Consider the following 18,211-nt stretch of genomic DNA (forward strand, 5'->3'; position numbering starts at 1 on the left):
TATACCGTACAATTCCAAACGTGCCAAAATGGTCCTAAATTTTCCTTTCTATCGGCTTAAAGCCTACAGAAACAATGATAGCTAAATTTAATAGTAAATATTTAAATCCTCGACGGGAATTGCATCAATAAAGAGTGTAATATAGTTGTTGAACAGAACTCTGCACCATGAAGAACTCATATACATATTTTTGAGACTGGGAGGATTAATACCATTTACACCAGGAGGCGAGGCTACTTGGTATACTGCACTTGTCCGAAAAAGTAGCCTGACCTCTTAGTGTTAATGTTATCAATCCCCCTAGTCTGAAAAATATGTTCCTCAGGGTTCATACAAACCTTGAAAACCGGGAAATATCAGGGAAATTGATTTTTGCGTCAAACGTCAGGGAAATTTCAAATAAATATTAAATGTCAGGGAAATAAGGGAAATTTACGATTTTATTATAAAGTGATCGTTATGAGGCGAGTGACTATGACAATGGGCAATTGAGAATTCTCAATGATGGAAAATTCAAATTGCTTTTATCGAGGTATTGTCTAAAATATTTTATCACCTTTAAAATGGATAGTGAGAAGACAATACACGTAATATCGAAAGTAATTTGATTCCGCCTAGAACAATAAGGCCATTATGAAAATTGCACTTTTTGAAAAATCGTCAGCGTTAAAACCCCCTTTAAAAGCAATTGTTTCCCGTGGAGATCTTTAGTTCACGCACTGCAAGCCCACCATGAACTTCAAAACTTACGCCGCGTTCTTCGCCATCGTCGTGCTAACTGTCGTACAGGAGACTTACCAAAGTAAATCAGAAGTGGAGCCATGCACGCCAGTGGACGCAACTCCGTATTCAATTAAAGAAAAGAATACAGCCATGGAGTTGTACAAATTAATTTGCAAATACGGCGGTAAGCTAAAACTAACATACTCAGATCAATTATAGTTAGCAGCTAGCTAGCAAAGGACCTTAAACATACTCAGATTGTTCGGTGTCGTGAGAAATAAATACGCAGTTGAAGTAAACAAAACGAACTTTTAATGTAATAATTTGAAAACAAGTATTGTAAAATCAAAGATTATTTTGCTTGTATGAGCCGAGTGGAATTCGCGACTGACTAAAATATGTGAAAGAAAAAATTAACGAAAGGGACAGGTACGGGTACAAGAGTCCCCGCGAAACCCGTTCTCTGCCTGTCGTTGTTACAGGTTTTTGGGCTTGGTCGTAGAGGGTTAAGAATTTTTACTTTTGCAAGAGATCGGTATAGAACACAGATCAATTATAGTTAGCAGCTAGCAAAGGAGTCACCTTAGTCAAAACTGATCATTTTTTTCGATATATTGGAAATGATTTTAAATCACTTTCAAATTAAACTAGTTTTATTAAAGGAAAATAAACGAAGAAAATGGGTTTGGGAATAAGGGGGATCATTTGAGGATAAATTAAGTCGTCTCTTACATCAAAAGGGTGATAATTGTGTATTATTATACTATTTTTTACTATTTCTCTTTTTCTATTTTATAATAGACATATGCTTTGAGACTTTCAAACACTATTTTCTTGTAAGTAATGTTAGCTGTGGAGTAGGGGCTGGCTAAAATCATGGATATGTATAAATACTAATTATGGATTCCCATCTCTTACCTTCCACAAGGCATGAGGTTACATCCAATCAAAAAACCATCCTAATACATCCGAACTCCATTATGTAGTCTAATCTAAGGGAGTGGTAGCCATTAACTTGGTAATTAAAAAGTGTCTTGATATTTAAAATGACATTGATGAACAATCCTAATCTCTACGGTGTTTATAAGATCCTTGATTTGGGTTTCAGTTACGTATCATTAAAACAAATATGATATTTTACAAATATTCAATTTTTTTCCCAAAGCAGAAAAATGAAAAAAACTGCACATTTAAGCTGTCAACCGGTAGCAAGGACGGAGGAACTTGCAAAAGTACCGGTGTAAACACGGATAAAGCAAGTTGAATATTATTTAAATTATTGGAGCACTGAACAAAAATATATATATTTTATATAAATATAAGGCACAAAGATTTTGAAGTTGGTTAATAGAGCCAGAAGTATATAATACTTCTCTTCGAGAGAAGTGTACCACAAAGCGGGGTGAGTGTAACGTCACTCTTCCCAACATCGGGACACTTAGAGCAAGGTTACTAAACCGAATCACATACGCGATAAATAGTTCCCTCATCATTACTCTATTAGCATCTAAATATTTGGCAAGACGCGCTTGTGCATTTTGTCCCACGTCAAAACAATCAAGGTTTGTGGGTTGATTGCTGGGGATTTAGTGCCAAACAACTATTGAATTCACCTTACGGTGCGATGCCCATTTGTAAAACTAAAAGGGTGAGCCTGGGAAGAATGACGTTACATAACTAAAGCATAGGGAGTATACAGAGTGTCATCCTTCTTCTATTATCCCCTTCTGATAGAGCGTATTTTTTCTTCGTGAAATTTTTTCTCTTATATAGGCAGGCGTAAAACGGTACGATCCATTTGTATGTTGTCTTACCCGACTAATGCACCGATCATCAGAAGAAAAAATGGACCATATGATCAAGGAAACTGCTAAGGTAATGCAATATTGCTCCGATTTACTTTGATATGGAGAAATATTCTTAAAATGTTATCGTTCTTTCAGTATTGCCCAATGTTGTAATAATAAATTTAGAACTTATGGAGGATAAATGTAATGCATTTATCTCGAAGAAATTAAAATTCAATAAAATACGCATTTGAAAACTATGAGCCGTTTTGTTTTCAATAATTACGGATAATAACTTATAAAAGACCATCAACAGATCGAGGTGATTTATTTCGCCGCCGTGGTATAAGTTAAAATTTGTTCCTATATTTGTTTAGATCGGGAACACAACATAGTAATGGATCGTGCCTTCTACCGCCTGCCTATTTACGAGAAAAAAATTCGCGCTATTCATTATTAGTCAACTTCAAAATGCATTAATATTTGTTGTTTGCTCAAATAATTTAAATAATCATCAACTTGCCTGATTCGTGATTACACCGGTACTTTTACAAGTTCCTCCGTCCTCGCTACCGGTTGTCGCATTTTTTAGGCAATTACTTTTGTCTTTCATGTCCCATCGCTTGTGAAAAAACAATTGAATATTTGTAAATTATCTTCATATTCGTTTTAATGATACCAGAAGTGAGATGAGACTAGAAGTGAAGGGCTCTAGCATTGATAGTAGATCCTGGTTTGCACGGCTCTGGTTCACGTCGGTTCGGCGGAGTTGTTACCTCCGCTTTTTGGTCGGCGTAGTTACGACCTCTTTTACGCATGTTACCTCCGCTGGTTTGGATGGCTCCACTTCTAATTTAGTTTGGAAAGCCGTAGTTCCGTCCACAGTTAGCACGATGATGGCGAAGAACGTGGCATAAGTTTTGAAGTTCATGGTGGGCGATCGGCTGAACTAAAGATCTCCATAGGAAACAATTGCTTTTATAGGGGGTTTTAACGCTGACGATATTTCATAACTTTCTGATAAGTCTTAGGGTCAAACTGCAGTGGTATGTGCATCGAAGAACATGGGGTCTATAACATTTAGTTGCGGAGATTTATTTTCCCTAAAACAAGGAGATAGTCATGTGTGTTTAGTTACTAGCTTTACTTTGCCAGGGTATACTTACACTTCTGTTATGTTCAATTACGTTCTTAGATTTAATGCGGATATGTCTTAGTCCATATGTGTGGCTATTGAAGGTCCAATATTTGGAAGCCCATATCTCCGTAACTAAATGTTGTAGACCCCTGCATGTTCTTTGACGCATTTAACTTAATTTGGCAATTAGAACACACTCTTTAAATTATGGCAGACTTATCAGAAACGCCCTGTATGTGTCCTTGTTGCTACTTAAGACTTTACATCTGTTAACACAACTCAATTGCGAAGATAAAGAAGACCGACCATCCAGAGTTAAATCGTTCTTCGCTCAAATGCTCAGCGAACGACATCTTCCAAGTTTTTTCTCATTACTCCGAGCCCTTCTTCTGGAGCTAAGAACTACTCCCCATTGGTCATTTATTCGTTTAAGACATCTCATTATCATCAATAAAAGAAATGTAATTCAATCTAGACTCTACAGAGCTTCGTCCCTTTTCACTCTTAACGGCCATATTTCGACTCAAAACAATGACTTCTCATTTCCTACAGCTAGAACGTCTTTCCCGCTTTTTTTTTCTTTTTTACTGTCGCTCCATTAGGTCATTCATTGGCGATCCCCGATCCTATCGTAATACTGGGTAAGATGTCCCTGGCGTTGAGTTGAAAGCGGGCATGCAGCACCCATTTGCTTGAGTGTCAGTCATTAAGTGGATCCTTTTTGGACTCTCTTCGCCCTTTGCGATTTGGCCATGCATTTTTGCTATCTGGCCATTTTACTCCCGCTTCAACTTTTATTACTATCCCTGGGTTCTTTACGCCAGTTAGCCGTTACAAATAGGTTGACCACGCCCCGAGGATTCGACAATCATCAACAACCCTGGGCATTAACTAGATCGAACCAAGAGTTCCTAGCTCGCTTATTCCGAAAATTGTGGCTTCATCCCATTTGGCTGTTTTTCGGGAACCATTGTATTTGTAATGATGTGTTGCCTTCGAGCTTTGCTGCCCCTTACAGTACATCATCAGAGAAACTGTCTTAACCTAACCATGGTCAACTCAAGTCAGCTATCCCCAAATATTGAATCCCCAGGGAAGAGTTAAAAGTAATTAACTCAGAGCAGTTCAAACAGACGAAAATAATTGAGGATCGGTGATACGCCAAGTAATTTGGTAGTACAAAACAAGCGTTCATTTCCCAACAGGAACGAATAATTCCAGAAGGGTTGTCCGCCCATGGTTTGTAATTAGAAGCTAATGGTTAATTATCCATTAAAAGTTTTAGCTTGAATCTTTCCCTTAATTAATTCAATTAGTCTTTCTTTGCGCAATTCGTATCGGAGACTCTTGGAAAAATCACTTTTCGAGTTTTCATAAAAGGGCGCTTATACAGGGTGTATCTTAAAGGTCTGTCAGAAATTAAGGGAGATGTTCTTTTTGGGGATTTCGAGTCATAAAACTTTTATGACATTTTGTCGTCCTGGCCACCGTTTTCAAGTTATGTTTAGATGAACCCTTAAATTTAATTAAGAAACTGTAAGACAAAATGATTTCTAGTTTAATTAAGGGGTCAGACATTCAAATCATGACTCGAAAACAATGGCTCGGACGGAAAAAGGTCATAGAATATTTTCGACTCCAAATCGCCCGAAGAACATCCCCCTTAATTTATGGCAGACTTATCAGAAGCACCCTGTACAGGCAAATGCAGGCGTTGTGCTTTTTTTTTTTCACTGATGCCAGAGTGGATATCATATTTCCTGTCCATCTTGTTACGGATCTTGGCGCGCGATCTCTCCTTCGGTCCACGTCCGAAGGCCATGAACTCTTACAGCGTATAAACCAACTGGTCTTTTTATAGATGGTCTCTCTGTCAGCGTGTAGAGTCGAAATTAAGCGCTTCTGTTTTGCTCCTACGAAGTCCGATTCTCATTGTGGAGGAGGTTTTGTAGAGAGAGTATATACGCGTTGCTCTGACCTGAAGGGGACTTTAAATATCCCCAGGGACTTCTAGTCATAACCGTGTCCCACCTACGTTTTTATGGATATGGCTACTATCCTAGGCAGAGGGGTGAGAGAGTGTAGGAGCTACTATGTCCGTCCGTGGACAGAGAAAAATGACCTTTTGCAAATTAATGGATTTGGATATAATATATGTGATAGGGTGTTTTATGACTTATTGCGTTACTAGCAATATGCGGAGAAGGGAGGGGGGGGGGTCAAACGTGCAGCGCCAATTATTAAAAGACCAAGGCTTATTCGTAAGAGGTGAACGAACATTCTCACTGTTTTATTTCAAAGTAGTTGATATACTTATATGTTTGAGTTGAGAAAGGTATTGTTTTGTTTTTAGGTTCTTTTCGTTATGCTCAGTCGCAATTCGTGAATTTTCTGAATTTCATTTGAAAAACTGCGTAGTTGCTATCGGTAACAGTAGGAGACAGGTTGATTAGAAGTGGTTTGGTTCAGTTCTGGTCAAGGTTGGGACGGAGGTGAACCCCTAGCTATTAAGCCTGTATAAGAAACGTCATATTCTAGACTTGTAACGTTTCAGCTTTTTGATTAGCTCGTAATTAAGCATCGTTTGAGTGAAATTGTAAAAAAAAAGAAACACAAACACACACATCATGCTGATATTACGTACGAGTGTGTCCAAAGACTATATAGTGTTGGACAGGAAATCCATCCCGGTTTCAAGTCCATTGAAACATCCACGCAACGCCAAGTTATTTTGAAAGAGGCAGACCCAAAACTGACAAAAAAAAACAAAACAAATTGCAAGTTTTTTTTTAAGTCTAATGTAACTTAAATCTCCATACTTCTCACAATGCACCCTATCTTACGATATTCCCTTTTTATATTTCAATAGATTATATTTATTTACTCAATATCGATCTTTTTATGTTATGGGAATCGGTACTTAGGTCAACAATTTGGGGTAGGACAACGCAAAGCTTTATAAAACGAAAACGAGGCAATTAATATGATAACGGGATATCACCTTAACGATCTTCCCCCAAAAGATGGTGGACCCCACTTCGCGGGAGGAGGCCTGGGTAAAATTGCGTGTCACTTATTTCCAAACGATAAGTTATATAAAAAGTGTTTCTTTCACACTAAAAGGCGATAATGAAAATTGTCACGTTATAAACTCGTCGGGAAAGACCCAGTTTTTGATTTTTTTTTCTCTATACGCCACAGTTGTGGTGCTAAACTTTGGTGTACCTAAGTAATTATTGTTTGAAAGCCTATAATTTTCCTAATGTTATACCTAAAGATTGTTTTCCCGGTTTCCGAATATGTCTGTGGGTCTGATAGTAACGCTTGATCTACGAACCCATTCGACCGACTGAAAATCTTGGATGTCGATTCGGATTGGCAGATCGCGAGGTGTTGGTCGTTTGGGCAGTTGATGTAATGGGAAAACACCGAATTGAGCTCATAACCTCTCTTTGATTCAAGCATTTTCACATATAAAAACGAGGATGATCTTATATATATTTCAGAAGTTGCTTGTTTGTATGTTATTTATGCACAATTCATTGATTTCCGAATTTGATCAAACTGCATGGCTGATATTAGCAAAGAGAATCTACCAAGAGGAGCAGAAAGTTTAGCCTTTCACAAGGCTTTTGCATAATCTGGCCACGGTTTTGAAGTAACTAGATCCGGTTTTTGTTGATTGGCTAAGCAGCGACGCCTTTACTTGGTAAAATTATGTCGGCTACTTAATTTTGGTGGTGGCTAAGGGTTGATCTCTAAGTTGGCCGTTGACGTACAAAAGGTAATTTTTAAGCAGACAACACGGTCACGTGAACAACTGGAACTATATTCTCCAAATTCAGAACCATTCCTTATTTACAAAGTTTCTGCTCCTCTTGGTGCATTCTCTTTGATATCAGCAACACTATGGACAACTACGTGTTAAGTATATTAACAAGGATAAAACTCAGAACCAAGAATGATGAAATAAAGAGTTTAAGGAAATTCCTTATCATTCATATTATGATCCTCGCTTAAGAAAAATTGTTTCCGCTGCCAAGAGCCATGTATACTCACTTGTATCACATATCATATGATTATCAAGTTTTTAGATTTAGGGTGCGGCTTTCGAAGTTTCCTCGAGGAGCTAGCGAGTGACAAGTCATTATAACTCTCTGTATCTGTTGGTAATTCTGGGGTTACAAGTTTAATTAAACAAGGGGTTTTCTCCTCCTCCCCCAGTTCGTTCCCATCTTGACATAATCTTACATTGAAAAGCTTGATAGATTACCCTTGGAAAGAATCTAGAGAGATCCTCGCATACTTCGGTAATACATTCTCTAAAACCGTATAACAATAAATTTTGGTCTAGCTCTCTTATACCCTTTTGATTGTGGTCTCGGGCGCCGTAGTTTCCTAATTAGGGATATCGCCGCAGGGGGCGACTCGCTACTATCTCCTCTTCACTCTTTGCTTGTTGGATCAGTCCCAAGGCGTATATGCCACTCGCTTTTAACCATGTACTCTTCCATAATATTAATCTATAAGCGCGGCGACCACTCTCTTCCCTTGGCTCCTCTCTATATTCTATCCTATACTCCGGAAGTGACATGACTCAGGAAAGAGATCGGACATGTCCAAGGGACAATGAAGTATCCGTGAATTTTCTTCTTCAGCAAATGAAAGTTTTTGATATTATCAAGTTTTGATCTAATTTTTGACCAACACTCGTAATTGACTGAAGCCAATGTTAAGTATTTTGGTTCCAACTTGGAGCAAAGAGTTAAATTGAGTAGAAATGTTGGTGGACCATGTGCGTCAATGAACATCTTCCAGAGTACCTCGCGATTTGTTAGAGGGGACAAGTGCTGCGGCGTATTGGCCTATTTTGAAACTGTTTTGACACTTTGTGTGAGGATTAGTTTATATTTTAAAGACACGGGGGCAGATGAATCGCAGAACCTTACGTAAACGCCGATTGTGCTGGGAAGCCTGGGCTCCAGGGTTGTTGTCGTGGATGGGGGAATAGAGGGTAAAGTTATAGGTATAAAGAGTTCCTCTCCATCTTTCTCCTTGAAGCTTGGAAGATAATTTCATTGTCTCTTTAAGTCCCCTGGAGGTACTTTTGAAGCGAAGTGTCAGAGAGGAAAGGGTAAAAAGACAGATTTGGCCGGAGGATGGCGTATCCGGAACGAAGGGGGGACATCATGAACTTCCGGTAATTTCCTGGTTCCCATTGAATAACCTTCTGAAGCTTGGGAATAATTGCTAGACGCGCCTGTTTCAACCCTTTTTAAGTGGCGATCTCTACACCCACTCCCAATTTTATTAATGCCCCTAGAAACGCGCCATCTATCGGTTGGTAACGTTTTTCCTAACTCCCTCCTTTTCCTTTTGGCGCGTAATTTATGGGCTCGCGCTCTTTCCCGCCGCCACTCTTCGGGATATTATTGTCTTCTTCCCGCCAAAAGTTTTCTCTAGGCTCGCAACACGCTCCTATCGTTCATTAGTAGATTTGGGAAGCTCTTTTCTTTTCTCGCCAATTTTATTGTTTAGAAGGGATTGATGGGTTTAGCCGATTGTTAAAGGGTTTTCGTAGGCTGCAGCTCACGTAGATCTTTCTTAATGGTATCTAAGGATTTATTGGTGTTAGTCTGCTATTTATTTAGTAGAAGCCAAACTTAAAAGGAGTGTAGCATTTACTGGTTTTCTAATGGAGCTATACCCATTCAAAGGGTGGGATAGCCTATGTGGAGAAAGCTATTCAGTGAAATGATTCAGTTGTTTAACGTGCCCGGTTTGTTTAAAAACGTTATTTAACATGTCATGTTTGTTTAACAAAGTTTTTAACAGGTCATGTTTGTTTAAAAAAGTTTTTTAACATGTCATGTTTGTTTAAAAAAGTTTTTTTACATGTCATGTTTGTTTAAAAAAGTTTTTTTACATGTCATGTTTGTTTAAAACAGTTTTTTAACATGTCATGTTTGTTTAAAAACGTTTTTAACATGTCATGTTTGTTTAAAACAGTTTTTTAACATGTCATGTTTGTTTGAAAAAGTTTTTTAACATGTCATGTTTGTTTGAAAAAGTTTTTAACATGTCATGTTTGTTTGAAAAAGTTTTTAACATGTCATGTTTGTTTGAAAAAGTTTTTTAACATGTCATGTTTGTTTATGAAATTTTTTTAACATGTCATGTTTGTTTGAAAAGTTATCTATATCTATATAAATCAAAGTCCTGACTGACTGACTGACAGACTGACTGATAATCAACGCCCAGCCCAAACCGCTTGCCCTAGAAGGCTGAAAATTTGCAGGAACGTTACTCATAAGTAGTAGGCGCGTACTAAGAAAGATATTTCCAATTCGCCGCCATCTTAAAAAATGGCGCCCAGAAATGTAAAAAATATTCTCTATGCAATTAAGTACGTACGTCTATTTCTCTGGGAAACGTCTCTATGAATTATTTACAACATTTAACCCAATAATAATTTTCCTCGCGTGTTATTCACTAAAACTCATTCGTTTCGTTAAAATACCCGTTATATTTTCTTACCACGTAATACACTATTTTTAAAAATATACCATACGCAATATTTTCGGTTACAAAAACACGTCCTAGAAAATAAGTAGGCCAAATTAGGTGTCTTTCTTCCGAAATCAGTAAATCATCGAGAAGGTCTGACATATTTTAGACGAAAGAAAGAAACACGCCGTTTGAATGATTAGGCTTAACGGCCTTAACCTTTGAACTCGTGTTAAAATTGAGATTCAGTCGTGTCGCGGGCCTTTGACGAAAAACGAAAAATTCGTATTTATCAGTCGGTTAAAAAAGACGGTGACAAAACAAATGGCAAGTCATCAACGCTGACGTCCGAAGCATGTAGGGGCCCATCAGGGGTGCCTCTCGGAAAAAAGACGCGAATTGATTGGCTAAACCGATAAACATAGTTTCTGTCGTACCGTATACCGTTCTATCTTTCACATTTGCAATCCTCACTCCTCGCTCGCTCGACTAAATATTCGGATTGCGCGCGTCACGTTGTCTTTTCCCGCGTTTATTTACCCGCCATAACGTACAAGTTACCTTGGCAGCGTGTTTTCTTTCGCGCCAATTCCAACAGAACGACATCAGCTTCTAAGTTCTTCTTCCCATTACATTACACTCCCGCCAAGATACCAGAAACGCAAAAAAAGAAAAAGAAAAATCTTTACCACTTTTAGACTGTTGATATGTTTTTTTTGGAGGGAAAGTAGTACGGTTGTGACTTGGTTGTGAAGATGTAGTTGTGATTCAGAGGCGTGAAAAGTAACGAATAATTTTTCAGGAAATTAGATGATAGTTTGAAGAAATTATTGTAAGAAATGTAAATTTTCATATCACTTTACAACTAACATAATAAGCGTAACACTTTAAAGCGCTTATATATAAATATATATACATAAATAAGTGTAAAATTGAACAAGATTCTATGTATGCACTAACACTCTGTAGTCTTTGTTCCCACCAGTATGAAATATCTTTATTAAAATTCAATAAATATATGTTTAATTAGGGGTTAATCATAAAGCTAAAATGTTACGGGTCGAAATAGAATAGAACCTTTTTAACCAGCTTAATGACAATTGGTTCACTTTTATCCCAACCTTGAGAAGAACTGAACCTAACCATTTCTAACGAACCATATTACCCTAGTGTATCTTATATCACCATAGGTTAGTTAATCAAAATAGGATTTAACAAATCATAAAAAACGAACATAGAAACAAATAAACCACTTATGATTATATGAAATGTTTCTTAGTGAAACTCACGTTTCACTAGATTAACTCCATCTTGTTTTATCCCCCTCACTTTAAAAGAGATGGAGAGAGAAAGAAGCGCAAGAGGAAAGGGAGTTAGAAGATTGGATGGGTCGCCAAACAAACCGAATGTAACAGATAGTAAAAGGTCTCAGACTCGGTCTCCTCGCTTGCAAATCGCCATCCGCGGGGTGAGGAAAGAACTCTTGAAAAATTACCGCCATATTTCACCCCTTACGTAATGTAAAAGACCCCCTAAAAGACAGCTAGCTAGCTACCCTATACCGCCAAATGGCCCCTTTTTTCGCGAGGCACCCAACTCATAGCGTAAAAAAAGAGATAAGGTATGTTGTATATGTAAGTTGCCGCATCCACATTCCCCAACAACTGGTTGATTGTCTAGTATCCGCTAAACGGGTATTTTATTCTGTCAAAAAACTCGCTTTGCATCATCCCAGATTACAGCTACGCGAATGCGCTATTTATTATTCAAAACTTGGGTCAAATGTATACCGTCTTTAAAAAACATTACCTCGTCTAAAAAAATGAACTTTCAAGAAGGAGTTCTTGGTTGGTGTCACTCACCTACATTGACCGAATTTGCAATGGTGTAAATGTGAATACTTAAATACATAATGTTTTGGGTGCACGATTTTGAGTCGAAAATGCTCTATGATATTTTGACCTAATGGCCACTATTTTCGAGTGTTTTAGTGATGACCCCTGAATTAAATTAGAAATCATTGTCTTTCAATTTCTTAATTTAAAATACTCCAATCTTAGCTTGAAAACAGCGACCCGAAGGGCAAAATGTTATAGAACGATTTCGACTCAAAATCGTCAAAAGAACATCCCCCTTAATTTTTGATAGACGTTTCAGAAACACCCTATTTATATTTCAGTTAGTGATTTGTATGATTGTTTTGTTTTGAAATGGTTGTCCGGAAAGCCAACTTTTAGGGGATTTTTATATCATGGGATTTCCATTAGCCCCTGTAGAAATGTTGTTCCTGCCGAACACTATTTCAGAATGACTCAACCATCAATTGGACGTATCTAAATTCATTTTAAAGAGTTATTTATTTGTAAATTTGTTCATTTGTTCTTTAGGCACGGTCAGAATTCGTTACCGAATTTGACCAAATTACATGGTTGATATCGGTTTATTGTCTTACATAGACGAAAATCTCTTAATAGTAACTTAGCCAGTATTGAAATAAGCGAGGAAACGCTTTAATTATATGACATAATTAATACCAAATACTCGGCAGTACATTAACCATAGCTTGAATATTAGTAAAGAGTATACCCATTTCAACCATATTTCCTAGGCTAATTATAATTTATTCCAAAGTTATTTTCAAGCTCGACTTGACTCATTTAATGGCGAATATTTTGGAACAATAGTTTTAATCGAGGAACGAAGGAAATTAAGTCCGCGTGGGGTTTGTATTTAAGGGGTTAATGACGTCATTTGAGCGCGACGCTCGGATTGAGAATGGTCGTTATATATATATAGGATAAAGAGCCAATTATACCTTGTTGAGGAGATCTCTTCAGCCACTCTAGTCGCATCACGTGGCTCGTTTACTATCCCTAGAAGCAAGTAGCTTTCCCGCCATTTTCGATTCCCCCTTTACCCGCCACTATCCAGGACGGAAACCTCCTTTCAACCTAAAGTACAGCAATGACATATTCGCAACAAAAGTTAATTCCATTTAATCCTTTTAACGTTCCAATTTCGTGGCCCACCCCCCTAAAATAAACCTTGGATTATAAGTTTTTTTATTTAAAGGGTGCTTTATTACTTCATTTTTAAAATTTTTAGTGTATCTATTAAATTTGCGTAATATTTCTTGAAACATCCGGTCATAAGGATTGTACTCTGCGGCAATAAAAATTTACTGAATTTCAAGGAAAGCTTTAAACTAAAGGTTTCTTGGGTTTATATATCATTCATTACTGCTGAAAATGCTACAATCCATAACTAATAATTCTTCAATTGCATGGGTAATAATAGCTTTTAATTAACAAACCCTTTGACTCTGGGAGCGGAAGTTACCCCTTAATGAATGAATGAAAGTTTATTTATTTTCTCGATGATGTATATTTTGGAACAGGTAGGAGCAAAGCATCTGCTCTTATAATTACATATACAATATTATCTTAAGTAATATCATAAGTTTATAAGATATGTTCCATAAGTATGACAGTACCTATACTTCGTAATGCTAGAGACTTACTGAGAGCTAGTTCGAGTCCAGAACGACAAGCGAGAATTCACTACACTCGGTTAATTTTGCAGTCCATCTTCCTATTTAGTCTGTACTAAGCCTACGACAGCGCCTCAACAAGCGTCGCTTTACGAGAATCTATGACGTTTCACCAAACCTACGCCCCCATGACCAGCTCTCAGGAACCAGTGACAAACTTATTTAACTATCTTATGAACTTACATCATGAAACTAGACGGTGATTAATGTAAACTAAATGAAAGCTAAAATTAAATTTTGCAGGCAAATTTGAGAATTATCAGTTATCGATTCTTGAATTTTTAACACTAATGAATGATTTAACTCCAAGAAAATTCTAGCTTCAATCCTTCGGTTAAATCAATAAAAAAATCTTTCTTTAGTTCCAAAAGACATCAATTATTCTTCAACTCTTTCTAGTTCACCTTTGATTCGATTTTCTGAACTGGAAAAAGTAATTAAAATTTGTCTAAGCGCCACCACTTGACGAGACATTTCCAAATTGATCTTGCTTTAAGAAAGGAAGAAAAAAAAGTTAGTTAAAAAAGTGCGAGTCGAATGAGCAGAAATTCTCTCCTCCGTTTTGTAATCCTCGTATAGTGTTTAGAGGAACTTGGGGTTGGGTCTATTTGAGAAATGAGTCTTTTGCCGCTAAGGGACTAACTCGGGTCCGACCGACAGATCCCGACCAAAGATTCACTGTGTAGCTCCGAGATCAGACTGGCATCGGGAGAAGAAGATGAGGTGTAGGGTAATCTGTTGCCTCATTCAATTCGTCCACGTTGCGCCGGGGATGGATGGAACGAAAGGGTTATGTCGTAAAGGGAATTAAGATCTACGACGAATCTCCTCAAATTCTAAGGGTGAGATCATAAAGTTGGATTTGACAAATGTCGTAGTTTTAAAGTTTAAATTACGGTCTTTATAAAATGGAATGAAAACAAGACAAATAATAACAATGCCTACGTGTGTTGCTGTAAACAAAAGAATATCGTGTTGAAGTTTTGTTGAATTAAACGTTTGGACTGAATATTAACAGGAAATCACTACCACGTCAAACCCACGAACCTGTTGTTAGAAAATGAATATCGTTTGTAGCTAAGCCCCGTTAGCATGAAGTAGATTCCGATGCAGTTCAAATACCAACCCTTTTTTTAAATCAAAGCCTAATTATAATGTAAATGCCTTCAGTTAAGCTATGTTCACACTTACACGGGAATCGATTCTGAACTAGTTTGGAAACCCTCTTCATTCATTACCAGTTCAAAGCGATTCACATTTTAAGACGCTTCTATTAGGGCTGTCAGCTAGCACTTCCTTGAAGCAATTTTCATATGGGAAATCTGTTCGAAGCGATTCAAAACACTTATCGAGATTCCAAAAACAGTCTGGGAAATAAGGATATTTTTTTAACTAGTCCTTGGGACCAGTGACCCCCCTAGCGTCCGAAATAATAAACTGGTCTCCGGAGTGGTCCCAGCCTTTGTTCTCCTATAGATTTGCAATTAATTAACTGGTCCCGAGGACCAGTAACCCCCACTTCTTGAATTTAAAAACTAGTCCATGCAATTAATAAACTGGTCTTGGACCAGAGGAAGTGTGCTATTTCCCCCCGACTACTTCCAAACATTTACAGACACAGCTCTAAACCACAACAAACTGACAAACATCCATCCTATAATCTTCGTACGTTGTTAAAAACGAAGGTGATAGATAATAAAGCCAGAGAATCAGACTGTTCCTGTTCCTAGTATTTCGTTGACCAAAAACAAGTTGAAATTTATGATCCGCCCCTTTTAATGTTTTACCCTTTCATTTCTAAATACGGCGTCAACCCTTTCTGCCCCTGTAGTAATTTATACACGGCAATCAAGCCTGGAGGCTTCGTAAGGACAGAAGCGGGGTCTGCACTGTATACCTTTTTTATTTTGCATCACCATCGTGATCCCGATATAGTGGGGAGATGGTTTTCCGCAAGGAGGCGTCACTAATCGCGTTTTACGAGCCAACAAACGAGACCAACTTGAGCGTTAAACTATCCTCCCGACTATGACTATACATTAGAGAGTTAGTTTTGAATATAGGAAGCAACTCGTTGACTCGATTCACCTAACCGAACTATATAGCCCGTGCTATAGTTTAAATCGTTCGAAATAGGGGAGCTAATGAGTAGGAAAGGCAGGCACTTAGGGTTTAGGAGGCATTGTCAGTTAGGTCCTGGTTCTACCTTATTCACATTGAGTGGTATTGTTTGTATTTGCCTAAACGGAGCTTTGAGATATTTGAGAGCAAAATTGTTTTAATTACTGGTAAACGCAGCGCAGATTCCATAAGTGTGGTCTATAGTCTTCCCTGTTGCGCAATTTCTTATTATTCTGTGTTCAATTAAATGCGTGCCGTAATTATCTAGATAATTTAGTTAATTGAGGAGTGGATTGGTTAGCTTTAGGTTAGGTTAATTATGTGACTAGAAGGAAAGAATCCGGACTCTCTACTTTTCCTTGCCGCCATTTTAAAAGATAGAGGCATATTTTACCTTAGACCGTAAAGCCCCATCTATAGTATAAAGGGTCGAACCAGTATATGAAATGTTAGTCAAATCGGTTTAAACGTAAGATTTTTCGCTTTTAGACACCATTTTTCAATATGGCCGTGCATTGGAAAAACCTTTCTTAGTTGGTATGCTATAATACTTTTTATAATACGCTTGTTTGAATTGACTGCGAAACTGATCAGTTGTGGACTCTTATGTTAAATAATTTTGATCAAACTTTTTCACAACTTACAACATCCTTGCTCTCTTAACAGCCTTGCCTATAAGAGGATTGAGATAAAAGTCCATCTGTCTTACGCGTTTCATTTATTCCGGCCGACCCCACCCCCTTCAAAACTGTATATCAGCATCTCGGACCCTCGAACAAGTTTTGGCAATTTCATTTGTAGAAAACTTTTGTATTTGGGAAGAGCACGAAGTTGTAATACAAAGAGAAAAAGAAAGAACATTACGATTTCCAAAAGGTATAACCGTATACATAGAGCTGGGGGATTTGCGGAAGCGTCGAAAACGTTACAATCAGCTTAATGTATTAAGTGCTTCCCTATAAGCTTGGCCTTTCCATACAGGGTGGCTTAGTTATTAGAGCGGTGTAGTGAGAATCAGATCGTGATGTTGGCACGCATACTGACTCGCGTTGGAACTACACTGAGAGACTATTATTTTTAGTCTCCAAAACTTAAACTTAAATAAATGCTCATATCCTCTTTAATTAATTGTATACTAGTTATAGGTCACGTGACATTGCCCGTGTGTTTTAAGGGACTGGATACCGGGAAGTTTAATCCCAAAATCCATAAAGCCCGTCTATAAGATATAGCATAAATTAAAAAGATATGTTCCGTAAGTTTGTCACTGGTTACTGAAAGCTTGTTACGAAGTGACGTAGGTGAAACGTCATAGATTCGAGGTAAAGCTACGCCTGGTGATTCTCTGCATGTCAAAGGCTTGACACAGAATAAATAGGAAGATATGAACTGCAAAACCGAGTGTAGCCAATTCTCGCTTGTCGTTCTCGGCTCCCAGTAAGTCTCTAGCATTACAAAGTATAGGAAGTGTCATACTTATGAAGCATATCTTATAAACTTATGGATATAGGAACCAGCGTACTAAATATTAAAGAATTCTGTTCAAATGCACGGACCTTATTCCATAAATAATATTATTTGTACATTTCTGTCCGCCATTTTTCAAGATGGCGGTGGATTGGAAAAATCTTCTTTTAGGGCGTGAATTTCAGCCTCCTAGGTAAAGCAGTTTTGGCTGGGCGTTGATTATCAATCATGGACTTTTACCAAGATCTCATTCACGTAAAGAGAGAACGTTCGAGTCAGTCTAATCCGCTTCCATGAAGTCAGAGTTATCTTTTTTTTTTTCTGGGAGGGCCTAGTTTAGGTCGGTTTAGCCATAGCCCACTCGCTCTGCGCTGCTCGCGCTATAGCTATAGCGAGAGCAGCTTGCGTCGTGACGCGCGTGATCGAGTGGGGTATGGTTTAGCTCGCCACCTACTAACCTCAAATTGCAGAATAAAATGTTAAATGTACAGGCCAGTAGCGACTCGAGAGTCGGCCTAGGCAAGAAGTCGAAAGAAACTATTGGCAACAATGTTAAGTATTAGTATACGATTCAGATTAATAACATCGGCCTTATTAAAAATATATTTTTTATCAATCGGGGTAGGGACAGATAAAAATAACGTGGTATTATATTAAAATATGGCTATTTACCTGAAGTTTCAAACGTAAGCCTTGGTTGTTCTGACACTTAAGGAAAATAATAGTGGCCTTTCTTGTTATAATAATCGAATAACTATTGTCTATTTTACTATTTACTATTCGGTCTATATTTATATCGACATAACCAGCACTATCAACTGTTGCTTTAATAAACATTTCTACTAATTCTGGAGTCAGTCTCCCTCACATCGAGATCGAGAACGACAATTTCGATAAATAATGAATCGATAGTCCACC

General features: G+C 37.8%; 1 protein-coding gene and 1 long non-coding RNA gene across 12 annotated transcripts in view; both read left to right on the plus strand.

The window, feature by feature from the left end:
• LOC149717149 (uncharacterized) overlaps positions 1-18,211 on the plus strand; it is a 371,656-nt gene that overhangs the window by 99,795 nt on the left and 253,650 nt on the right. The window lies entirely within an intron of this gene.
• On the plus strand, positions 1,353-2,757 carry LOC149717159 (uncharacterized). The gene is made up of 3 exons (XR_016365586.1): positions 1,353-1,982; positions 2,501-2,598; positions 2,667-2,757. It is a non-coding gene; the product is annotated as an uncharacterized LOC149717159 (long non-coding RNA).

The sequence above is a fragment of the Phalangium opilio genome, unplaced genomic scaffold, assembly GCF_054372755.1.
Source record: "Phalangium opilio isolate 3A_F unplaced genomic scaffold, DU_Popi_V2 ptg000003l_1, whole genome shotgun sequence".
NCBI lineage: Eukaryota > Metazoa > Arthropoda > Arachnida > Opiliones > Phalangiidae > Phalangium > Phalangium opilio.